We start from the raw sequence: 26,937 nt of genomic DNA, 5'->3' as shown, positions 1-26,937 counted from the left end.
TTCTTACTTTTACTTTTAATTTTCTTTTACTTATTTTTATACCCTTGCAGGGTATTATAATTTCAGTCAGAAGTTTGCAACGCAGTGAAGGAGACGTTTTCGACCCTATAAAGTATATATATTCTTGATCAGCATCAACAGCCGAGTCGATCTAGCCATGTCCGTCTGTCCGTCTGTCTGTCTGTCCATCTGTCTGTTTCTATGCAAACTAGTCCCTCAGTTTTAAAGCTATCTAAATGAAACTTTGCATATAGGCTTCTATATACTCTCACTGCTATATATGTCGGAACGGGCCGGATCGGACGACTATATCATATAGCTGCCATACAAATGTTCGATATATTGTTCGAAAAAAATTATAACTTTGCTGTTTTTCAATATTTTTGCACCATTTTTTAGATATTGCCACTTTATATTATTGGTAAAAATTTTATGAAAATCGGACGACTATATGATATAGCTGCCATGGGAAAGATCAGGAAATTAATAGAAATAAAATTATAGCTTCGTTGTTTTTCAACGCATTTTTATTTACTCTGAGATATAAGTTTTTTTTATTATTCTAGAATTTTGGTATAAATTTCATAAAAATCGGACAACTATATCTTATAGCTGCCATAGAAGCGATCGGTAAATGTATAAAATATATTAAGCTGGGAATGTAAAACTGTAACTGTCAAACTGTAAACATAAAAAGTATAGGTAAAATGTAATGAAACTCTGTTTTGTGAGTGTTTTCAGCATTTAATTCTATAAAATAAACATCAAAACCAATCTGCAAGGGTATACAAACTTCGGCGTGCCTAAGTTAGCTTCCTTTCTTGTTTTCTTTTAATTAGCATATGAGTGTTCTAGGCGTGGCGTGACGAATTTTATTTAAATACACGGCAAAAATTTAATGACCAATATACGCTTCATTTTGTTTGTTGCAACTCACATGATACATTTTTCCAACGACGAAAGATCGATCTCCCGAGCGATGGCTGTAAAAGAATGCAGAATGAGGTTTGCCATGGGTTAATAAATATCGTCCACCTGCTTATCGCACGCTAATAATTTTTCTTAATTTTTAGAACTTAAAACCGCTCAAAATTTAATTTATCTACATTTCCTAATTTAAAAAAATATTTTATCATAGTTTAATTCCGTTTTAATTTAAGATAAAATTTTAACAATGTAAATTTAAAGTTATTAATTTTGTAGAAGTTTTCTCTCAGTGTAGAAAGAGAACAATGTGCTTTGGGGCTAACCCTTGGCGAAATTGGACAACTCGTGACTTTTTTGTAAAATTTATGCATGATGCGCCTTCAACGATAGAAAGTGATTGGCGCTGTTAGCGAGGGATTACTGTAGCGGCTGAAGAGGGAACCATTTTCACGCGTAGCTAATCATTATGTTCAACCTAACCCCGCTCAAAAATGTGCATGGGCACGAGTTGGCTCTAGAGATGCCTTTTGGCCACGTTAACGGCCGTGGCCGACTGCATGGAAACGCGGAGGGACTACATATGCACTATTTATTGGCTGATCCTCTGAGTTTGTGGCTTCTACAACGTGGTTAAATCAAATTTTCGATGAAGATGCTCCGCTGGACGGAGAGGTGGCTCCTCGACGGAGAGGGTGGCTCCGCTCGAAGGAGGAGGTGGCTCCGCTTGACGGAGAAGGTGGCTCCGCTTGACGGAGAAGGTGGCTCCGCTTGACGGAGAAGGTGGCTCCGCTTGACGGAGAAGGGGGCGCGGCTTCTAGCCGCCGATCTTGCTGCTGTGCTCGCTGCGCCCCACTGGGCGATGCCTCCGCTCGGCGGAGATGGATGACCCTTCGCTGCCTGCGAGGGTGGGGGTGCTCCGCTGACCGGCCGGGAAATTGGCCGCCTCGGAACGGCTGGCGTTGCTGCCGCTAGAACGGCGTAATCCGTTTGTCCTCGGATGCCGCTCGCAGCAAGGGTGCTCCGCCGTCTCGTCCACTATGCTGTAAACCGAGTGGTCGAAAAAAATATTCAGTCAGAAATATGCCAAAATTAGGTGGCACTTAATGGCTTACCTAGCCTTTCCGCCAACTTTGGCAACAAAACAATGAAAATTTTCTCCTCGTGGTACAGCTGCACTGCCGTTGATATCGGATGCACTTTATTTACTTTAAACCGCACTCGAATAAATCGCGTGTGATCGCTTCGGCACTCTCAGAGAAAAGAACAATGCCGGATTCCGGATATGGACCGGTGAAGTTGGCCGCGGTGCCAAAGCTGAGCTTTTGAATGCGACCCTGATCCAGCTGATCAATATCGATTAATATTGCAGTTGCAGCCGGAGTACAATAATTGGCAACGCTCTTATCACTGCTCTACCTAAATGCATACTTTTAGGCCAAGAGTCGTAATCAGCACAAAATGCTTCAGGCGCCGCACAGTAGCGCCTTTTCTCATTTAGCGTTGCAAAAATCATATCTTTTGAACCAAATAAGGTAATCGAATAATTTAAACGGCATTGGACAGGTAATTCTTGTAAAATATATATATGTACTGCATGAAGTACCACGCCCACAAATACGCCTTTTTAAAGGGTATCAAAGTGAAAAAATAATTTTTTTTCAATGAAAACAATTTTTAAACAAAAATTTTTATTTAATTTTTTATGTTTATTTTTATGTATTTGCTCAAATAAAAATAATTTGAAAACTGAAAAAAATTTTTTTTTTTTTAATTCGAAGTGTAACCGCCACGCGCTACAGTTAGTATATTTCTTGAAATGTATGAAATTGTGTCGGTATTTTGGTATATTTTACCCTGAGTTGTTTTGGTTTTTTGCGTTGCATTTCCGCAGACGCAGCTCGACGCAGCCGATGAAAGTTAATTCTGATCCAGGAAAGATCCACGGAACTTGTAGTCATAGTGTAGTCAGTGGCCGGCATTGGCGTCAAAAGATATAGACTACTTTAGGCAGAAAAAGGTGAAAAAAATGGACACCTGGCAGGTAGCGATTTACCTGTAGAAGCCCAAACCAAAGTGTCGTTTTTTTTAGGTTCTTTAATAGTTTATGAATGTATCTATCATTTAAAGTAAAAACCATGACCATTGGTTTTATGGTTTTTTTGTAATATTACCTGAAAGTCGACCAATTTACACATTTTCTTTTTTGTATGATGCAAAAAACGAAACAAAGTTCAACTTTAAATGCTCATAACTTCTACAAAAAAAACTTAAAATTGATTTTATTGCAGATTCTGAATCCTTGTTAAATTTCCTGTCGAATAAGTATGGTTAAAATCGTTTTTGCGAACATGACTTTTTTGATTTTTGCAACGCTAATTGTTCGAGAGGCGCTACTGTGCGCCGTTACAAAAACACCCCTCCAAAATCCAACTAGGGTATTTGTACCAGATATCCTAGATGGATACCGCCTGAAGCTAAGAAATTGACGAATGTCCTTAGCGTGGTACGTACTGAGCAACCGGCCCTGCAGGTCTTCCAACTCGTAATAGCAGTTACCCCACTTCTTACGAACTCGGGCTTTGACAAATGAGGGTCCAAACTTGGCATTATAACCTGATTGAAAACAACTTGCCGAAAGTTACAACGGAATACCTCTTGACCGACTGTAAAAGATACTGGATTCGATCGAAGATTGTATCGCTTTTCATTCTTGTCATGCATCTTCTGCATCCTTTTCTTTGCCTCGGAATGAATAATCTCGAAAGAGTCCGGACGGTTAAACATTATGGACCGATCGTCGAGCAAATTGAGCTTTCTGAGGAGCGAATATGTTGAACCTGAGGTGACCATATGCTGCCCGTAGACCATGTAGTAAGGAGAGGTTCCAATACTAGAATGCACTGATGAGCGCAAAGCACAACTAATCCTGCTCAAATACTCATCCCAGTCCTTCTGGTCAGAACGTACATAAGCCCTAATTCCTGAGATGACTGAACGATTTACACGTTCTGAAGCGTTAGCTTGAGGGGCATGCACTGCAGTTAATACGTGCGTTACTCCGTACTGTTGCATCAACTTTTTAAAACCTTCCGAATGAAACTGGGACCCATTATCCGAAACGATAGTCTCTGGGACTCCAAATGTCATAAAAAGTTCACTCTCGAGGTAATTAACAACTACATCAGTGTTAATCTTCTTAACAGGCTTCAAAAAGACATATTTTGAAAAATGATCGAGCACTATATAGATGCCAATAATTCCGCTTCGAGAACGCGGATAAGGCCCAAGAAAGTCAATAAAAAGTCGCTGGAAAAACCGTTGTGTCTCTGGAGCTTTTCCTAACGGAGGTCGAAGAGAAGAATTTGGAGACTTGGAGGACTTGCACACCTCGCAAGCGTTGATATACGACTTCACGTCTTTGACGAGTCCTGGCCAATAGTAGTATCGCCTAACCCTTTCTATGGTTTTATGTATCCCACCGTGCGAGCATAACGGACTGTCATGAGCATGCACGAGGACTCTGGGACCATTTCTCTGGGTACCCATAGTTTCCAGGCATATTCATCATGAAGGGTTTCTCCCGTCAGATGTTCTGCCTTCCTATATAAATACCCACCATCGACTTTAAGGTCAGGAAAATTTGCCTCGTTAGCGCTGACACTTTGGATTAATTCCTTGTATCCAGCGTATTTGAAATGGCTCGAATGTAAATCGACAAGGAGACCATCTTGCATATCAAGAGCAGCAAGTTCGTCTTCGTTGACACGAGACTGTGAATCAGGAACTACATTCAATGACCCCTTGCGGTGATCGATTTGGAACTTAAAAGGCTGCAAAGCGATTGCCCATCGTCCCAATCGAGAATTTAAATCGCGGTTGGCCATAAGCCACTTGAGAGACGAGTGGTCCGTAATAATTTGAAACGTGTGACCTTCGACGTATGCTCGGAAATGTTTAAGAGCAACTATGGCCGCCAAGCATTCCTGTTCCGTGACCGTATAATTCCGTTGAGCTTTGTTCAGCTTTTTCGACACAAATGAAATTGGCCGCTCGTCACCTTCCTCGGAAACCTGAACTAAAACTGCTCCTACTCCTGTCTTGCTTGCATCGCAGTGTATCGAAAAGGGCTTCGAGAAATCTGGGTTACACAAGACCGGTGCTTCTGTGAGACTTTTTTTTAGCTCTTGAAAAGCCTTCATCGCCTCAGAGGTCAAACTGAATTTTCGTTTAGTAGTCATTAAATCAGTCAACGGGGCAGAGCAGCAAAATTAGGAACAAAGGCACCTGTCAATAGGCATCCTTCAAATCTAAACTGGTTATAAACTCCGCTTGTGGAAGACGGCTCAAAATACCGCTTATCTGCGGTAAGGGATAGGCGTCCTTCTCCGTGAAACTATTCACCTTTCTACAGTCAAGACAAATTGGAACTTTGCCAGGCTTCGTTACCATTACGATAGGTGAAGACCAAGCACTTTGCGACTCTTCTATCACCCCTAACTGCAGCATTCTGTCTATTTCTGTATACATGGCTTTTTTCACGGCTGGCGAAACCGAGGAATGACGTTGTTTTATCGGTTTTGCGTTACCAACGTCAATAGAATGCGTGATTAAGCTGGTTTTACCCAGACCTTCTTGAGTGAAAGAGGGAAAGCAATTGATAACGTTCGACTGCTTAGGTCTCTGAATATCGGATAGCACATGCGTATCATCCGTGCTGATGTCGCTGGCCTTTTCTTCAGCAACTGCTACCTCCTCTATTGCTAAAGTTTTGGGAAGAAGGTCATACTGCCTCCAGAAGTCTATTCCCAAGTATAAATCGTGCTTTAGAGAGGGCACTATATAGAAAGGTAAGCATTTTCTTACATTCGCGTATTCTATCTCAACCTTGATTCGTCCTATTATTCGCTGAGGACTTCCGTCTGCTGTGACCACATTCCTGTTCAAAGATTTGAATGTCGATTTGCCTTTCTCCAGTTCAGATGCTAAACTGCCTCCCACACAACTTATACACGCTCCCGAATCGAGCAAACCATAAACGGTGCGATCCATTAGACGAACTGGTATAAACGGTCGAGGATCCCTGGCTATATGAGGATTGACACAAATATAATCAAGGCCGAGCTTACAACGTTTTACGCCTTGCCAAAAGGTTTTTATGCGCCTTGAACTACGAGTTCTGCGCTTAGGTATGTCAGGTAAATAATTAATTTTATGTACAGTTGGTATTTTCCCTAATTTAGAAATCTTTTGATGAAGCAGCGAAAAATTATGACTTGCTACTAGATCTGAGGGAGTGAGATTATCGACTTTACGCGATATCCCAGTTAATCTGTCGTTGTTGCTTGATTCCTTAAGGCACTTGATGGCCTCGGTTTGTACGGAGACCTCGACGTGCCGTCTTTGGAGTTTTTTGCACATCTAAAACAACTTGGCTTATATGTGTTGGGGATTCCACAGCCATAACAGAAAACTTTTCGTTCTGCTAAACAGTCCTGGTATCTGTGGCCTTCCTTCCGACAGTTCCAACAAACTAGAGAAAATGCATCAATCCCTAACTCTGCTTCAGCTGCAAAATCACTTTGCTCTTCGGAATCATGAGCTATCTCTGAGACTTCTCTTCTAAACGGACTGGACTTTGTATATCCCTGAGTCTTCTTCACTTCGTCTAAGAAGACCTCGCGTCTTCTACAGGTTTCTCTGAGCTCTGACACGGTTTGAATCTCTACGTTGAGAATCTCGTGCCTGATCACTGGACGTAAGTTATTCTTTAAGACACGTACAAGCTTACGAGCTGGCCAAGGAGCTTCCAATTGATCAACTAATGCGGATATGCTATCGTAATAGCTGTCGAAAGACTCATTGGTCTTCTGCTTCCTATTCCTGATGAGATCTTCTATGTCTACATCGTCTCTTTCCTCGCGGAATTGTACTCGCAAAGCGGAACACAACAAATCCCATTGAATTCTCCTCACAGACTTGTGATACCGCCAATAGAACTCATAAGCTTTTCCTTCAAAAAGACTACTACTACTAATCACGGCTTGGTGGGTTTGCATCAGCTCTCTCTTCGTAGCTGGTGCTTTTACCACGTCGGTTCCTTTCCGCTCCTGATGGCTCTAACGAAACATCTTCCAAGATCAAACCCTTGGAACGCGTTTGCGGCCCAATCGGCCTGCAAGCCACTAAGCAAACGGGACATTTATCATCCGTCTTAAAATGACTCTCAATACACTTCTTGTGATATTCGTGTTGGCATGTCGTCACATACGTGTCTGCACCAACTCTTATCTCTGCTTCGCAAATCGGGCACACCGGCATCTTGAAAAATAACGAAAAGAAAATCTAACGATAAATTGAAATCAATGTTCTAAACACAATGAATCAATAACTTCTCTTTAGCTAAAGCGAAAAAGATAAACTGATTATACTCCAAAAACACTGATTGATCTCTGAGCTAGATGTCTGGCAAGTCGAAGGGTATTAAATTTTGTTTTTTCCGAAATTTTCCTTTAAGGGATTCAGAATTAAGAGGTTACAGAAAGAATAGTTATATAGCGTATGAAAGTTATCTTCTAAATTATTCCGGACAGAGTGTCGTTCTAAAACAACGCTGCTTGTTTTCCAAGAATTCTTCCGACAGACAAAGTTTACCTCCCTTAACTTCGATTGGATATGACAATGTCGTAAGATGTCTTATTTTCCAAGTCTAAGTTTTCGTATAGCGTTTTGACGTTATTTTGAACTAAGAGTGGTACTCTTGTTTGAGGCCAGAGGATCAACCATAGTTACATCGCTTCTGTTTTCCGCAAACATTTAAACTCCAAACAATTAATTCAATAGCATCGAATTTTCCTGTAAAATGTTTTGGTCCGGTCAATAAGAATAACTAAATTTGTACCCATATGAGTTCCAGAACCCTAACAGTCTACAGGGAGAAAAATAACTATTTCAGGATATAGAGTGAAAAAGGAAATAATAAAGAGATTGAAAATACGGGAATTTATTTACAAATGAGTCTTAATGAGTGATACAAATTCTCACTAAGGCCAACACGTTGGGCGCCACTTTTTTAATAATTATAATAATCATAACTGTAACGTGCAACGTTCTAAAGCACAGTTTTGATCGAGATCTGAATTCGCGGGGGCACGCTATAAAGTCCGGCTCTAGGTTGTCGGCTTTGGGGGTGGAGGTCTTGCTCGTTCAGATCTGCCTTGGTTTATAATTACTAATCAAGAAATTGAGCGTGCTTGCGACGGCATACGAAAAGATATCGGAAATCGGGTAGAGAAAAGTAAAATTAATTCCAGAAGAGACAGTGGGGAAAGTCAGAAAAAAAAGAAAAGAGGAGGGAAATTCGGTGAAGAGACGACATAGGTGTTGTTACGTCATTTTAACCCGCCCAACCTGTGATCAATGTCTTCGAGCGTAACTCGAGTGATCCCTTTTGACACCCTTACGACTGCAGAATCATCTGCCGAGTTCAAACAAAAGGACTACTCCATGATTTCGTTTAAGTACATTTTAATAATATATATCAAGTCTAACAAGAGTAAGGGGAAATTTTAGCATATAGGTAATAATCAATATAATATTTAGATAGATAATAAAGTAGAATATAATAATTAAGGCATGGTAAGTTATAATTAATGTTAATGTTAAGAAATAGAATTAAATTTTTAATACATCTTAAATTTTTTTAGTAAAATTCATTGCTGATCTCTTGGCTAAATTTTAATAAATGTTTTAATTCGGTTTTATACTCTAAAGTTAATTTTAATTCTTGTGCAATACTTCATATTTTTTTCCAGTGTTCATCGTTAAGGCTTTTAATTAGATAAAACTTAAATAAAAATTTCAGATATGTTCATTGTTCTTTTTTCTTTAAACTAATTCTGCTTTGTTATAGGCAGTTAGAATAAATTCATTTTCTCTTACTTATACTTTTAATTTTCTTTTACTTATTTTTTCCTTTTAATTAGCATATGAGTGTTCTAGGCGTGGCGTGACGAATTTTATTTAAATACACAGCAAAAATTTAATGACCAATATACGCTTAATTTTGTTTGTTGCAACTCACATGATACATTTTTCCAACGACGAAAGATCGATCTTCCGAGCGATGGCTGTAAAAGGATGCAGAATGAGGTCTGCCATGGGTTAATAAATATCGTCCACCTGCTTATCGCACGCAAATAATTTTTCTTGATTTTTAGAACTTAAAACCGCTCAAAATTTAATTTATCTACATTTCCTAATTTAATATCCTTAAATTTTAAATATTTTATCATAGTGTAATTCCGTTTTAATTTAAGATAAAATTTTAACAATGTAAATTTAAAGTTATTAATTTTGTAGAAGTTTTCTCTCAGTGTAGAAAGAGAACAATGTGCTTTGGGGCTGACCCTTGGCGAAATTGGACAACTCGTGACTTTTTTGTAAAATTTATGCATGATGCGCCTTCAACGATAGAAAGTGATTGGCGCTGGTAGCGAGGGATTACTGTAGCGGCTGAAGAGGGAAACATTTTCACGCGTAGCTAATCATTATGTTCAACCTAACCCCGCTCAAAAATGTGCATGGGCACGAGTTGGCTCTAGAGATGCCTTTTGGCCACGTTAACGGCCGTGGCCGACTGCATGGAAACGCGGAGGGACTACACTATTTATTGGCTGATCCTCTGCGTTTGTGGCTTCTACAACGCGGTTAAATCAAATTTTCGATGAAGATGCTCCGCTGGACGGAGAGTGCTCCGCCTGACGGAGAAGGAGAAGGTGGCTCCGCTTGACGGAGAAGGTGGCTCCGCTTGACGGAGAAGGTAGCACCGCTTGACGGAGAAGGTGGCTCCGCTTGACGGAGAAGGGGGCGGGGCTTCTAGCCGCCAATCTTGCCGCTGCGCTCGCTGCGCCCCACTGGGCGATGCCTCCGCTCGGCGGAGATGGATGACCCTTCGCTGCCTGCGAGGGTGGGGATGCTACGCTGGCCGGCCGGGAAATTGGCCGCCTCGGAACGGCTGGCGTTGCTGCCGCTAGAACGGCGTAATCCGTTTGTCCTCGGATGCCGCTCGCAGCAAGGGTGCTCCGCCGCACAGTAGCGCCTCTCGAACAGTTAGCGTTGCAAAAATCAAAAAAGTCATGTTCGCAAAAACGAACCATACTTATTCGACAGGAAATTCAACAAGGATTCAGAATCTGCAATAAAATCAATTTTAAGATTTTTTTTGTAGAAGTTATGAGCATTTAAAGTTGAACTTTGTTTCGTTTTTTGCATCATACAAAAAAAATGTGTAAATTGGTCGACTTTCAGGTAATATTACAAAAAAACCATAAAACCTAGCGCGTGGCGGTTACACTTCGAATTAAAAAAAAAATTTTTTTTCAGTTTTCAAATTATTTTTATTCGAGCAAATACATAAAAATAAACATAAAAAATTAAATACAAATTTTTGTTTAAAAATTGTTTTCATTGAAAAAAAATTATTTTTTCACTTTGATACCCTTTAAAAAGGCGTATTTGTGGGCGTGGTACTTTATGCAGTACATATATATATTTTACAACAATTACCTGTCCAATACCGTTTAAATTATTCGATTACGTTATTTGGTTCAAATGATATGATTTTTGCAACGCTAAATGAGAAAAGGCGCTACTGTGCGCCTTCTCGTCCACTATGCTGTAAGGGGGTGCTCCACTGGACACTCCCTAAACCGAGTGATCGAAAAAAATATTCAGTCAGAAATATGCCAAAATTATGGCTTACCTAGCCTTTCCGCCAACTTTGGCAACAAAACAATGAAAATTTTCTCCTCGTGGTGCAGCTGCACTGCCGTTGATATCGGATGCACTTTATTTACTTTAAACCGCACTCGAATAAATCGCGTGTGATTGCTTCGGCACTCTCAGAGAAAAGAACATGGCCGGATTCCGGATATGGACCGGTGAAGTTGGCCGCGGTGCCAAAGCTGAGCTTTTGAATGCGACCCTGATCCAGCTGATCAATATCGATTAATATTGCAGTTGCAGCCGGAGTACAATAATTGGCAACGCTCTTATCACTGCTCTACCTAAATGCATACTTTTAGTTCAAGATTCGTAATCAGCTCAAAAGTGCTTCAGGCGCCGTTACAACGTCCGTTCACTTTGAAGGAAGAATATCAAATTTGCAGCCAACATTAACGTTACTGTCTTCGTACATAACTTTCTTAACTCAACTAAAGGAGTTATTTACTCGAACGACTGAAGGAGAATAGAAGAAAGCGTTATCGTACAAGAACTGGCAAACCAGAAAATAATTGAGGTACGTAACAACGGCTCTCTAAAGGAGACCGGCCTCTTAATCATCACATTTAATACGCACAATCTTTCCGAATACGTAATGATCGGCTACCAGCGGACTTTTGTCAGGGTATATATCCCACTGCCCATGAGATGCAACAATTGCTTTAAGAACGGCACCTCCAAAAATTCTGTAAATATACAAAAATTTGCTACATCTGCGGAGAAGAACATCATATCGTCCCGACCTCCAATGACAAATGTAATAGACCCCAAAAATGCATTAACTGCTACATTGAGCAACTAGCGAACCCTCATAACTCCACCAGCAAGAAATGTCCTGTCTTCCTCAGCCAACAAGAACTCCAAGCCATTAAAACAACGCATAAATGTGACAACAAAACAGCCAATACAATTCTTAATGCACGCTTCTCCAACGAAACTTCAGAACTATACACTTCTATCTCCAAGAAATCAAATCCCCAACAAACCAACATATCAACAGGACAGCAACAACTCAAAGGACCCTAACACGGTAACTCCAACTATGATCAATCCACCTCCAGACCAGCACCTACATCCTGTGCCGAACTTTATCCTAGCACCAGGAATAGCTTAATCGACAGCTGTTCACCACAAACAACTAAAAGGTCCCCAACCAAAACCACCAAAAAACTATCACTAGACACATCAACGAATAACTTCTTCCATAAAAAAAGACGCAAAAAAGCTCAAAACACTCATAAACCCTGACACTTCAAGCGATTCAGAGGAAATGGACATTTCGCAATCTACATCCAACTCATTTATCTTTAATTTAATATGTTAAAAATTATCCAATGGAATATCAAAGGTTATAGAAACAACTACCCAGAATTACAAATCCTCATTAATCAACACCACCCACAAATCATAGCACTTCAAGAAACCCACCTTAACAATTTAACTTCATTACCAATCTCCATTAACTTTTCCCTATACTGCAGCAATACCACCAATAGTTTCGTAGGAGCAGCCCTCCTAGTACATAACTCTATCTCCCACTCACAAAAAACTCTTAACACGGACTTTGAAGCCGTTGGGATCTCAATTCAAACAAAAACAAATATAGATCTCATATCAGCATACATCTCTCCTTCCAAACAATTTAACCTAAAAAACCTAGAAAAAGTTTTAGCCCCATCTACCCCATATGCTATCGTCCTGGACGACTTCAACAGCTGGCATCCATATTGGGGCTCCCCTAGAGCCAATTCCAGGGGCAACACAATAGCTAAATTTATTGACAGAACAGATTATACCCAGCTAAATGACAATTCCCCTACACACTACACAACACACAACACACTAACTCATATAGACCTCTCTCTTGCCACAGCCAACATATCCCCAGAGATCTCTTAGAAAATCCTAGATAATCTACACGGTTGTGACCACTTCCCTATCCTAATCTCAATATTCCCAAACCCTTTCCCCCCAAAATTCATATCTAAACCGTCATTCAAACTAAAAATGCCAACTGGAACCTCTTTAGTGAGCACATTACCAAACTGTCCTCACTCAGACAATCCAGTAACAATACAAACAAAGAAGCAGCTATTATTAAAAAGACACTGATCCAAAGTGCCCACCTATCCATACCACAAAACACGACCTTCTCTCTCCCGCGTACTGTTCCCTGGTGGAACCAAATCCTAGCCCACCTAAAAAAATTAAAAAACCTCAAATATAAAAGAGCTAATGCCATATTCAGGAGTTCAATAAGGGATGCTAAAAAAGCCTGTATTGTAAACTTCACTTCCAAAATCAAGCCAAACTCGGATCCTGCAAAAATGTGGTCAAGCAACAAACGGCTTTGCGGAATCTATCCGACTAAGTATATTTACAGTATCCTCAACCACATAACACAAACAACTACAATAGACCAAACTAAGGTAGGTAACACAGTCGGAGACCTATGGTCAAAACAGGCAAAAGACTCCAACTTTTCCCCTGAATTCCGCACTAAGAAAGTGCTCCTTACTCCCCACCATACATATGCCCCATCCCCAACAGCCTTAGAAATAGACAAAAACATAAATCTAATAGAACTTTACTCTGCCATTTACTCACTTAAGGGACACACACCAGGACTAGACCGTATTTCTTATTCCATGATTAAAAACACTCCCATCTCTTTTAAACTTAGAGTTTTGCAGCACTTCAACGACATCCTTGAATCCCACATCCCCCAATCCTATAAACTCAGCCTTGTACTACAATCCTTAAGCCCCAAACCAATCCCAACTCCTGCCGTCCCATTTCCCTTAGCCCATGCTTAGCCAAAGTCTTTGACAAAGTTGTAGCAAATAGGTTGTGGTGGTTTGTCTTATCAAACAAACAAATTAATAATAATCAATTTGGTTTTAAGAGAAACAGATCAGTTCTAGACAGTCTACTTTATGTGGACCACCTTGCAACAAGATCATTGTCTCTAAAAAAACACATTTCTATTATATCGCTCGACTTTGCAAATGCTTTTGACAAAATAGGCATTCATTCTCTCATTCGACCTTCATCGAGTGCAGACGTGCATACGGAAGACCGCTACGCGGGGTTTATTCTCGTAATGTGTTTTCATGGTAAAAAAGTACATTCGGAACGTTAAACTACGAATTGATAGTTAGGCCAAAACCTACAGTACGTATGACATACGGACACTAGTGCGTGCGACGTGTTTTTGAGATGCAAAGATAATTTATGTTGTGCCACGCGTAACTAGCTCAAAATAATTAGTGGCGATCAAAAGAATGAGCGCAGAAGCTCTGTAAATAAAAGAAACGGTTGTTTCGCTTATTTCTCAACTCGCGATATCGAAGCAGAAAAAACGTCTACCAAGCCCAACCCGGCTCTACTGACCGCCGACGGCACGAGAGCGCGCTCTTGCTCACCCGCCCTACTCACTCCAGCTCCTACATCTTCGATCTCCCAATGCCAAACCCCACCACCACCGGCTTCGATGAAAGACGCACCAACAAAAAGCAGTGCTGCCATTTCTGCAAACGCAGCAAAAGCAACAAGAACAACTAAACCAACGACCAATATTGCGAAATCGGTGCCAACGGCCGCAGCGCCAAATTCAACAAACGCTCGTTTAGAATCAGAATATGTTGATACAGCTGCTTGGAGCACAACAGTCGAAATAATCAATGTCCAATCTACGGATATTGTTGAAACGCACCTCACAAGCAGATACAACTTTCATATAAGAGGTGATACCTTCCACCGCACAGATCATCCAGATGGTAAAGCCCATCCTTATCAGAGAACGCATCAAACACCATTTTCACCAAAGGTTTTCAACAAATTACTTGCCAGCTACGTCCATAAAAGTGCAATCAGGTAACGGCAACCTTGGCATTGCTGCTGTCTACTGCCCTCCTCGCTTTACAATATCTAAAGCCCAATTCATGGATTTTTACAACTCTATTGGAGATCGTTTCGTAGCTGCAGGAGATTACAACGCCAAGCATATGCATTGGGGATCCCGCCTCGTGACCCCCAAGAGAAGACAACTGTACAAAGCTCTCATCAATGTGAGAAATAAACTGGATTACGTTTTCCCTGGTAGCCCCACATATTGGCCAGCAGACCCCAGAAAGATACCTGATCTAATAGATATCGCGGTAACAAAAAACCTACCTCCCCACATCGACTCCTCCACTTCCGCTCTGGAAGAGGTACTTGTGACTGCAGCCAGGATCTCAACACCACAACAGACGAATGTGCAAAATATCGAATTTATAGCGAACCAGCAGATTGAACAGCTTATCCAAGAAAAGAGGCGTCTGCGACGGGCGTGGCAAACCAATAGATCGCCATGCTCAAAGCAACGTCTAAATGAAGCCACACGTAAACTAAGCCGGGCCCTGAAGCAAGATGCCGAAAATGCACAATTAAGATATATTGAGAAACTCTCGCCAACCAGTACAAAGCATCCTTTATGGAGAGCTCACCCAAATTTAAGCTCACCGGCTGAAACCATCACCCAGATAAAAAAGTCATCTGGTTGCTGGGCCCGCAGCGACAAAGAGAGCCAAAACCTTTGCCTCACATCTCCAGGGCGTTTTCCAGCCGAACCCTGCTGCAAGTCCATTTGAACTACCGCAAATCCAAACTGAAATGGAATCTACTCCAGCATCATTTCGTCCGATCGAGATCACGAAGGTCATCAGGGAACTCAAGCCGAAAAAGGCTCCCGGCGATGACCTAATAACTCAAAAAATGATAATTGAACTTCCGAATTGTGCTATTGAGGTCATCTCTAAAATTTTCACTGGGATCATAAGTCTCGGCCATTACCCAACTAAATGGAACAAATCAACAATCATAATGATACCGAAGCCCGGATAAGACCACACGATTCCGTCATCTTACCGACCAATAAGTTTACTATCATGCTTGTCCAAGTTATTTGAAAAATGCCTACTAAAGCGCCTAATTCCTTATCTGGGAGCTCACAACATCATCCCAGCTCATCAATTTGGCTTCAGAAAAAAGCATGAAACTAGCGAGCAAGTTAACAGAATAACATCAGAAATGCGTATACACAGCGGATATCCCCACAAGCGACCAGCTAACATTATCCACTTTCGCCGACGACACTGCGATCCTCAGCCATTTCAGATGCCCAGTCCGGGCAACAATCCAGCTCGCCAACAACCTCATATTAGTCGAGAAGTGACTATCTGACTGGCGTATCAAAATAAATGAACAAAAGTGTAAGCACATAACGTTAACTCTCAACAGACAAACATGCCCTCCGCTCTACCTGAACAGCACGCAGATCCCCGAAGCCGACGTGGTAACGTACCTGGGTGTCCACCTAGACAGACGCCTAACATGGCGAAGACACATTGAATGCAAGAAAATCCATCTAAAACTAAAAGCCAGCAGCCTCCACTGGCTCATAAACTCCCGATCGCCCCTGTGTCTGGACTACAAGGTCCTGCTCTACAACTCCACACTGAAGCCAATATGGACGTATGGCTCCCAGCTCTGGGGGAACGCGTGCAGCACCAATCTAGACATCATACAGCGCGCCCAATCAAAAATCCTGAGAACTATTACTGGGGCACCATGGTATACGCAATGAAAACATCCACAGGGATCTCGGCATTCTTGCAGTTAAGATCGAAATAGAAAAACTTAAAGCGTCCTACAAGGAAAAACTCCCCTCTAGCAAGGGACTTTATTCGGCCTTCCAGCAGAAGCCGTCTACTTTGTAACGACCTTCCAACCCAGCCATAATTAGTCAGGGCCATTTACTTTGTACCAGTCTACATGACTGCTTGTTAGGTAGTATTGTAAGATTTGATACACTTATTGTTAGTCTCATAAATGAGAAGATTCAATAAATAAAAGCAAAGCCTAAAAAAAAAAAACAACAACTAGAAAAGCTCAAACGCCCTGGACAACAAAATTGTTGCGCTGGTCGGGCACGGAATCTTTCATATTGTTCCGCTTATTAAAGGGAACATTTGCGAAACAAAAATTCAAACCAAAACAGAAGAACACTTTCGGGCTGTGTCAAAATACCTGGAAGATTCCAAAAAGAATTTTTACACCTACCAACTGAAAAGCAGCAAAGGACTGCAAGTCGTGTTAAAAGGAATTGAACCAGACGTCGCCCCCTCTGAGATAGTGGAAGCCCTGAAAGGCAAGGGTTTCCTTGCCAAGAACGTCAACAACATTATAAATAAAAACAAAAAGCCGCAACCACTATTCAAAGTCGAACTGGAGCCAGAAAGTAAAACTCTGAAGAAGAATGAAGTTCACACGATCTACAAGTTGCAGTTCCTGTTGCATCGAAGAATCACCGTTGAAGAACCACACAAACGCAACGGTCCTGTGCAATGCACAAATTGCCAGGAGTATGGACATACGAGGACATACTGCACCCTTCGGTCAGTCTGCGTAGTCTGCGGAGACTTCCACAATTCCGCACACTGCCCTGCGAACAAAGAAGACCCAAAAACGAAAAAATGCGGAAACTGTGGAGAAAATCACACAGCTAACTACAGAGGCTGCGTGGTCTACAAGGAGCTGAAGAGTCGCATGCGACGAGCAACAGCTACATGCCAACAAAATACACAAAATGTGTATTATAATTCAAAAACTACTCCAGATGTATTCATTGCCAAAGCAGCCAGATCCTCTTTTGGTCCGCTAAATGCCCCCACGGGCATCTCCTACGCTGAAGCTCTACGAACAGGTATGCAAAATCCTCCCCCCTCAAACTCGGTAAACCCTCAGCAGGCCCCAGGGCAGTCACAAAACAACCTGGAATCCATGATGGTGACCATGCAACAGGATCTCAACACCACAACAGAAGGATGTGCAAAAAATCAAATTCAAAACGAACCAGCAGATTGAACAGCTTATCCAAGAAAAGAGGCGTCTGCGCCGGGCGTGGCAAAACAATAGATCGCCATACTCAAAGCAACGTCTAAATGAAGCCACACGCAAACTAAGCTGGGCCCTGAAGCAAAATGCCGAAAATGCACAATTAAGATATATTGAGAAACTCTCGCCAACCAGCACAAAGCATCCCTTATGGAGAGCTCACCCAAATTTAAGCTCACCGTCTGAAACCATCACCCCGATAAGAAAGCCATCTGGTTGCTGGGCCCGCAGCGACAAAGACAGAGCCGAAACTTTTGCCTCACATCTCCAGGGCGTTTTCCAGCCGAACCCTGCTGCAAATCCATTTGAACTACCGCAAATCCACACTGAAACTGAATCTACTCCAGCATCATTTCGACCGAACGAGATAACGAAGGTCATCAGGGAACTGAAGCCGAAAAAGGCTCCCGGCGATGACCTAATAACTCAAAAAATGATAATTGAACTTCCGAATTGTGCTATTGAGGTCATCTGTAACATCTTCAATGGAATCATAAGCCTCGGCCATTATCCAACTAAATGGAAACAATCTATAATTATAATGATACCGAAGCCCGGAAGCAGAACTTTCGTGAACTTTCATAGCGAACGGTCGTGTTTTTGTTTTGCGCTCCGAACTTTTGTGTTGTTTTGCATTTAAAACCACCGGGGTCCAGATTTTAACTTGTTAAAATACAATAAATAACTTTGCCGTTTTGCTACGCGAGTGCATGTGCATGTGTCTTTAAGTGTTTATTTAATATATACATATATCTCATTTAATCACTTTTAGTTTTTTGCGTTTTCCTGCCTCCTCTTTGTGTAGTCCCGTTTATTTGCGTCTAGCTGCACTTAGGCGGTTCCAAGCTTTCGTTGTGTCTCTGCTCACCCACGCTTACGCTCCCGCTCTCTTGTTTTTTTTTTCTCGTTTCGGCTCTGCTTATCGGTGCACCGTGGTTGTAGGTTGTGTAAAATGGTGTCGAATACTGTTTGTGCTATTAAAGGCTGCCAAAAAGAAGTTTTGGCAGAACAGCCCAGCCTTTATTGCTGGCTTTGCGATGCGGTCGTACACGCTAAGTGTCTCGACTTAACGGGCCGTATCGCCGACGTAATTTCTGCCAATAAAGGCATACGTTACTGTTGCCATGCCTGCCGGGAGGTTGAGAAGGAAATGTTATCCTTCATGCGGCAGACCAGGGGCGGATTTAATGAACTTAGGGTCAATTTTCGCAAAGCGAACGACCTGTTCACAGCGCTGGACGCTCAATTTAACGGGATGAAGCTGTTAAGTGAGTCGCCAAAGCGCAAAAAATCAGCTTCTGGTCGGCAGCAATTGGGCGAGCCCCAGCAACCTACGATCTGGCATACCCCCTCGGCCCAGCCCCCGGCACCGACACCAACTCTAATGGTGTCGGAAATCGAACGTGCCGGGAATGAAATGGCAGCAGCTCCGCCCGTTTTATTAGTTGAGTCCGCTGCGGAGTCTCAATCACTGACACCGCAGACTTAAAAAAAAATCTCAGCTATCCCACAGGGCAAAAAAAGAGCCGTTCAAATGGCTGAAGTCGGTAATGTTCCTTTACCAAAAACCCTCACCGCTATTCCACCATTAAAAACAATATTTGTTTCTCGGCTTGCCCCTGACCTCGCATCTGAAGATGTACAAGCTCATATACAGAGCAAAATACAAGCCAATAATGTGAAAATAGAAAAATTCAACTTTTCATACCCCAGAGACATCTCATCTTTCAAGATAAGTGTCTCCTTCGATCTTTTTGACACAATTTGTTCTGGTGACTTCTGGCCTGAGCACGCTGTAGTCAAGGAGTACGAGGTAAAAATAAAGAAAAAACGGCCTTCACGGCCGGCACAAACCACAGCGACCTCGGGCGTCACGGCAGTGCCAAAAAACTAAATACCTCCCTCCTACTTTCCTATCAGAATACTAGAGGCTTACGCAGCAAGCTCTCTAAATTGTATTCTGATAGTCTTTCGTTTGCATCCCAGGTGATTGTGTTTACCGAAACCTGGTTAAAGCCGGAGATTTTCAGCTCCGAAATTTTCCCAGGTAAGTACACAACTTATAGAGTAGACCGTCTTTCCCAGCGAGGAGGTGGAGTTTTGATCGCCGTTGACTCCACCCTTAGTTCCGAACTGGTTCAAATAGATGATCTCACAGGTATTGAATTTATCTGTGTAAAACTATCATTTCCAGGTAGTTTTATCTATATAACCTGTTCTTACGTTCCTCCATCTGCTGAAGAGCCCATTTATTGGAAACACCTTTCGGCAATTCAGGCTGTTTCCAACAGGCTTTCAGATAGAGACCAACTAATAACTCTAGGAGACTTCAATATACCTGGAGCTCGTTGGTCATCAGATGGTACGTCAAATGTCCTCCAAACTGCGGTACAGCATGACCTCATAGATGGTTTGCTTGACATTTCGTTGTCCCAAGTTAACCAAGTCGTAAATTCTTTAAATCGCCTACTAGATCTGTGTTTCGTCTCTGATCCTGTAGGTGTAAACTTAACAAGAGTCGATCCATTGACGCTTCCCGAAGACCCTTACCATCCTACTTTCGAAGTGACCATCGATTTGGGGACTGTCGTAAAGACTAAACCTGATTTGAGTTGCTCAGCAACTAAAGTTCGCTGCTTCCGTAAAGCAAATTTTCAAAGGCTAGATATCTTGATTTCCCAATTTAATTGGACTGAACTTTACAGATGTACTGACATGGCGTCCGCCGTGGATATTTTTTACAGTGCCATGAATTCGTTCTTTGCATTGTGTGTTCCTTTAGCCTATCCGTCGGTTTCTAGTAAACCACCTTGGTTCACCAAAGAGCTGACACGCCTAAAAAACGTTAAGTCTAGGCTTTATAATCGCTATAAACGCACCGGATCTCCCACTGTTCATTCAAGATATCTTAGTGTTCGGTCGAATTTCACCGTGCTAAATGCGCAATGTTATAAAAGTTATTTAACTCGCTGTAGGGTTCAGTTCACGCAGCACCCGAAACAGTTTTATAACTTTGTTAACACTAAGCGAAAACCCAATTTACATCCTTCATCGCTTTCGTTCAGAAACGCTACAGCAAACTCTGATCAGGCCATCGCCGATCTCTTTGCCGAGTTTTTCAAAACTACGTATTGTTCCTCGAATAGCTCAGATCAGACTTACTCTTTTGATTTGCCCAAGTCGAACCAAATTTTCAGTCCCATTTTAACCGAAAGCTCCCTTAAGTCGGATCTTCATCGTGTAAAACCAGTTTACTCACCGGGTCCCGATGGAATACCAGGCTGCGTGCTCAAGTATTGTCCCGGAGCTCTGTGCAATCCCCTTTTGAAATTGTTTACCTTATCTTTAGAAACCTCAGAATTTCCCCTTATTTGGAAGGAATCATTTATCATTCCTCTCCACAAAAAAGGTAGCAAATCGGACGCCAGCAACTATAGAGGAATCTCTAAGTTGTCGGCAATTCCAAAACTTTTCGAGAATGTAATTACTCCCCACTTGCAGCATTTATGCAGATCCGTAATTTCACCATGTCAGCATGGTTTTATGAGGCGAAGATCGACCACTACAAATCTTCTGGAACTCACCTCTTTCGTTATTAGAGGTTTCCAACGTAACTTTCAAACCGACATGATTTACACAGACTTCAGTAAAGCCTTTGACTCGGTTAATCACTCTCTTCTTGTAAGGAAGCTTGACTTAATCGGGTTTCCTGTCGATCTACTTAAATGGATTTTGAGCTATTTGAGTGACCGAACTCAAAAGGTTCTGTTTAAAAATGCTCTATCCAAATTCCTCAGAGTCACTTCTGGCGTCCCACAGGGTAGCCACTTTGGCCCGCTGCTATTTACATTGTTTATCAATGACCTCCCGCTGGTTCTAACGAATTCTAGAGTACTTATGTACGCTGATGACGTTAAGCTATGCTTGCAGTATAAGGACAGCTCTTGCCAGTCAGACCTGCAATCGGATCTTAATAACTTTCAAGCATGGTGTCGTGCTAATTTATTACATCTCAACAGCTCTAAATGCAAGCTGATGACATTTTCACGTGTCACTCCCCAGTTTGCCACTTATATGCTAAATGATTGTGCTCTTGAAAGAATATCTCTTGTTGATGATTTAGGCGTTCGCTTAGACCCTAAACTTTCGTTCTCTGAACATATTTCGTGCACGGTTAATAAGGCCAGAGGCATGCTAGGTTTTATTAAGAGGTGGTCGAAGGAATTCGATTCCCCTTATATAACGAAGACCCTTTTTACTTCGTTAGTTCGCCCTATATTGGAGTTTGGTTCATGCGTCTGGAGTCCTCAATTCGGAATCCATATTAACCGTATTGAATCTGTACAAAAGAACTTTTTACTTTTCGCCCTCCGGGGCCTATCTTGGGATGCTGATGAGAGGCTACCGTCCTATACAAGTAGACTCCTATTAATTAACTTACCCTCCCTAGCTAACCGTAGAACAATGCTTGGTGTCGTATTCCTTCATAACCTTATAAATGGTGTTGTTGAGAGCCCCTTTCTTTTAGGGCAGCTCAATTTCCACGTTCCTCGACTAACATCTAGAACCCTTATCCCTTTAGTAGTAAATCACTGTAGGCGGGAGTTTGAAGTACATGAACCCTTTAGGGTTTTATGTACGGATTACAACCGCCTCTCTGATATTATAATTCGTAGCGATAACCCTTCTATATTAAAAACCTTAATACTTGTAGAGTTAGCTCGTAGTGTAGCACCGTAGTCTAATTTTGCATGCGTTTCTTTTTATTTTACCTATTTATTTATTTTTGCATGACTTGTAGTAGTTATCTCGTAGAGTAGCACTAATTTTGCATGCGTTTTTATTTTTTATTTTTTTTTTTTTTATTTTTTATATTTTGTTTATTTATTAAATTATGGTTATGGTTATATATTTTTATTATTAGATCATTATTTTGCATGCGTTTTTATTTATTTATATATTTATTGTTTATTATATTATCTCCTAATGTTTTCTCGTACATTTCGTCTGTCCTTCTAACGCGGCTATCTAGTTCGCGATTCGTGCCGTACGTCACACGGCTGCACCCCTCGGTCGGTTGGGCGGGAGGTGGAAGCGGGACCCCGCGCGAAAAAAAAAAAAAATATAAATAAATAAAAAAGACCACACGATTCCGTCATCTTACCGACCAATAAGTCTACTATCATGCTTGTCCAAGTTATTTGAAAAATGCACCGGATCTCCCACTGTTCATTCAAGATATCTTAGTGTTCGGTCGAATTTCACCGTGCTAAATGCGCAATGTTATAAAAGTTATTTAACTCGCTGTAGGGTTCAGTTCACGCAGCACCCGAAACAGTTTTATAACTTTGTTAACACTAAGCGAAAACCCAATTTACATCCTTCATCGCTTTCGTTCAGAAACGCTACAGCAAACTCTGATCAGGCCATCGCCGATCTCTTTGCCGAGTTTTTCAAAACTACGTATTGTTCCTCGAATAGCTCAGATCAGACTTACTCTTTTGATTTGCCCAAGTCGAACCTAATTTTCAGTCCCATTTTAACCGAAAGCTCCCTTAAGTCGGATCTTCATCGTGTAAAACCAGTTTACTCACCGGGTCCCGATGGAATACCAGGCTGCGTGCTCAAGTATTGTCCCGGAGCTCTGTGCAATCCCCTTTTGAAATTGTTTACCTTATCTTTAGAAACCTCAGAATTTCCCCTTATTTGGAAGGAATCATTTATCATTCCTCTCCACAAAAAAGGTAGCAAATCGGACGCCAGCAACTATAGAGGAATCTCTAAGTTGTCGGCAATTCCAAAACTTTTCGAGAATGTAATTACTCCCCACTTGCAGCATTTATGCAGATCCGTAATTTCACCATGTCAGCATGGTTTTATGAGGCGAAGATCGACCACTACAAATCTTCTGGAACTCACCTCTTTCGTTATTAGAGGTTTCCAACGTAACTTTCAAACCGACATGATTTACACAGACTTCAGTAAAGCCTTTGACTCGGTTAATCACTCTCTTCTTGTAAGGAAGCTTGACTTAATCGGGTTTCCTGTCGATCTACTTAAATGGATTTTGAGCTATTTGAGTGACCGAACTCAAAAGGTTCTGTTTAAAAATGCTCTATCCAAATTCCTCAGAGTCACTTCTGGCGTCCCACAGGGTAGCCACTTTGGCCCGCTGCTATTTACATTGTTTATCAATGACCTCCCGCTGGTTCTAACGAATTCTAGAGTACTTATGTACGCTGATGACGTTAAGCTATGCTTGCAGTATAAGGACAGCTCTTGCCAGTCAGACCTGCAATCGGATCTTAATAACTTTCAAGCATGGTGTCGTGCTAATTTATTACATCTCAACAGCTCTAAATGCAAGCTGATGACATTTTCACGTGTCACTCCCCAGTTTGCCACTTATATGCTAAATGATTGTGCTCTTGAAAGAATATCTCTTGTTGATGATTTAGGCGTTCGCTTAGACCCTAAACTTTCGTTCTCTGAACATATTTCGTGCACGGTTAATAAGGCCAGAGGCATGCTAGGTTTTATTAAGAGGTGGTCGAAGGAATTCGATTCCCCTTATATAACGAAGACCCTTTTTACTTCGTTAGTTCGCCCTATATTGGAGTATGGTTCATGCGTCTGGAGTCCTCAATTCGGAATCCATATTAACCGTATTGAATCTGTACAAAAGAACTTTTTACTTTTCGCCCTCCGGGGCCTATCTTGGGATGCTGATGAGAGGCTACCGTCCTATACAAGTAGACTCCTATTAATTAACTTACCCTCCCTAGCTAACCGTAGAACAATGCTTGGTGTCGTATTCCTTCATAACCTTATAAATGGTGTTGTTGAGAGCCCCTTTCTTTTAGGGCAGCTCAATTTCCACGTTCCTCGACTAACATCTAGAACCCTTATCCCTTTAGTAGTAAATCACTGTAGGCGGGAGTTTGAAGTACATGAACCCTTTAGGGTTTTATGTACGGATTACAACCGCCTCTCTGATATTATAATTCGTAGCGATAACCCTTCTATATTAAAAACCTTAATACTTGTAGAGTTAGCTCGTAGTGTAGCACCGTAGTCTAATTTTGCATGCGTTTCTTTTTATTTTACCTATTTATTTATTCTTGCATGACTTGTAGTAGTTATCTCGTAGAGTAGCACTAATTTTGCATGCGTTTTTATTTTTTATTTTTTTTTTATTTTTTTTATTTTTTTTTTTTTTTATTTTTTATATTTTGTTTATTTATTAAATTATGGTTATGGTTATATATTTTTATTATTAGATCATTATTTTGCATGCGTTTTTATTTATTTATATATTTATAGTTTATTATATTATCTCCTAATGTTTCCTCGTACATTTCGTCTGTCCTTCTAACGCGGCTATCTAGTTCGCGATTCGTGCCGTACGTCACACGGCTGCACCCCTCGGTCGGTTGGGCGGGAGGTGGAAGCGGGACCCCGCGCGAAAAAAAAAAAAAAAAAAAAAAAAAAAAGACCACACGATTCCGTCATCTTACCGACCAATAAGTCTACTATCATGCTTGTCCAAGTTATTTGAAAAATGCCTACTAAAGCGCATAATTCCTTATCTGGGAGCCCACAACATCATCCCAGCTCATCAATTTGGCTTCAGAGAAAAGCATGGAACTATAGAGCAAGTTAACAGAATAACATCAGAAATTCGCACAGCCTTCTAACATCGAGAATATTGCAGCGCAATATTTCTAGACGTCTCTCAAGCATTCGACCGCGTCTGGCTCAATGGCCTCATGCACAAAATTAAAACACTCTTGCCGGCATACACACACAAATTATTTGAGTCGTATCTCTACAACAGAGTCTTCGCAGTGAGGTGCAACGCAACAACATCCGGCACCTATTCAATCGAAGCTGGAGTTCCACAAGGAAGCGCACTTGGGCCTACCCTATTTGTCCTATACACAGCGGATATCCCCACAAGCGACCACCTAACACTATCCACTTTCGCTGACGGCACTGCGATCCTCAGCCGTTCCAGATGTCCAATCCGGGCAACAACCCAGCTCGCCAACCACCTCAAGGTAGTAGAGAAGTGGCTATCTGATTGGCGTATTAAAATAAATGAACAAAAGTGTAAGCACATAACGTTCACCCTCAACAGACAAACATGCCCTCCGCTCTACATGAACAGCACGCAGATCCCCGAAGTCAACGTGGTAACGTACCTGGGCGTCCACCTGGATAGACGCCTAACATGGCGAAGACACATTGAATGCAAGAAAATCCATCTAAAACTAAAAGCCAGCAGCCTCCACTGGCTCATAAACTCCCGATCGCCCCTGTGTCTGGACTACAAGGTCCTGCTCTACAACTCCACACTGAAGCCAATATGGACGTATGGCTCCCAGCTCTGGGAACGCGTGCAGTACCAATCTAGACATCATACAGCGCGCCCAATCAAAAATCCTGAGAACTATCACTGGGGCACCATGGTATATTCGCAACGAACACATCCACAGGGATCTCGGCATTCCTGCAGTTAAGAACGAAATAGAAAAACAAAAAGCGTCCTACAAGGAAAAACTCTCCACCCATCCAAATCCTTTAGCAAGGGACTTGATACGAGTTTCCAGAAGAAGCCGCCTACTACGTAACGACCATCCAACCCAGCCATAATTAGTCAGGGCCATTTACTCTGTACCAGTCTCATGACTGCTAGTTAGGTAGTATTGTAAGATTTGATACACTTATTGTTAGTCTCATAAATGAGAAGATTCAATAAATAAAAGCAAAGCCTAAAAAAAAAAAAAAAAAAAACTATAAAATGGACTAGGCATTAACCCAAACAAATCTAAGTGCCTCGTAATAAGCAGAAAAAAAATAAAGCTAGACAATATCGAACCTCTTCACATTAATAACAGTCCATTAGAGTATGTTGAAAAAGCCGTAAATCTTGGATTTACATTCAACAGGACTCTTACATGGAACGATCACATTGCAAAGGCAATAGGAAAAGTATTTGGAATGCTGAGAGCATTGTCTGTGACTAAGGGTTGCCTGCCTATAAATTTTCGTATGTTAGTAGCAAAAACATGTTTAGTTCCGTGTTTATTTTATGGTTTAGAAGTTTTTTCAAATTGTGACTCGATTAGCCAAAATAAAATAAAAATAGTATATAATAGCATCGCAAGATATATATTTAATTTGGCACGAATGGAACATGTGTCGGGTTATGCCTATAAAATTTTTGACGTAGAACTTAGTGGATGGATAAAAATGAGAATATTGACATTTCTTCACAAATTAATATAT

This window comes from Drosophila kikkawai, chromosome 3R, assembly GCF_030179895.1.
Source record: "Drosophila kikkawai strain 14028-0561.14 chromosome 3R, DkikHiC1v2, whole genome shotgun sequence".
In the NCBI taxonomy this organism is placed as follows: Eukaryota; Metazoa; Arthropoda; class Insecta; order Diptera; family Drosophilidae; genus Drosophila; species Drosophila kikkawai.
This window is presented reverse-complemented; position numbering follows the sequence as displayed.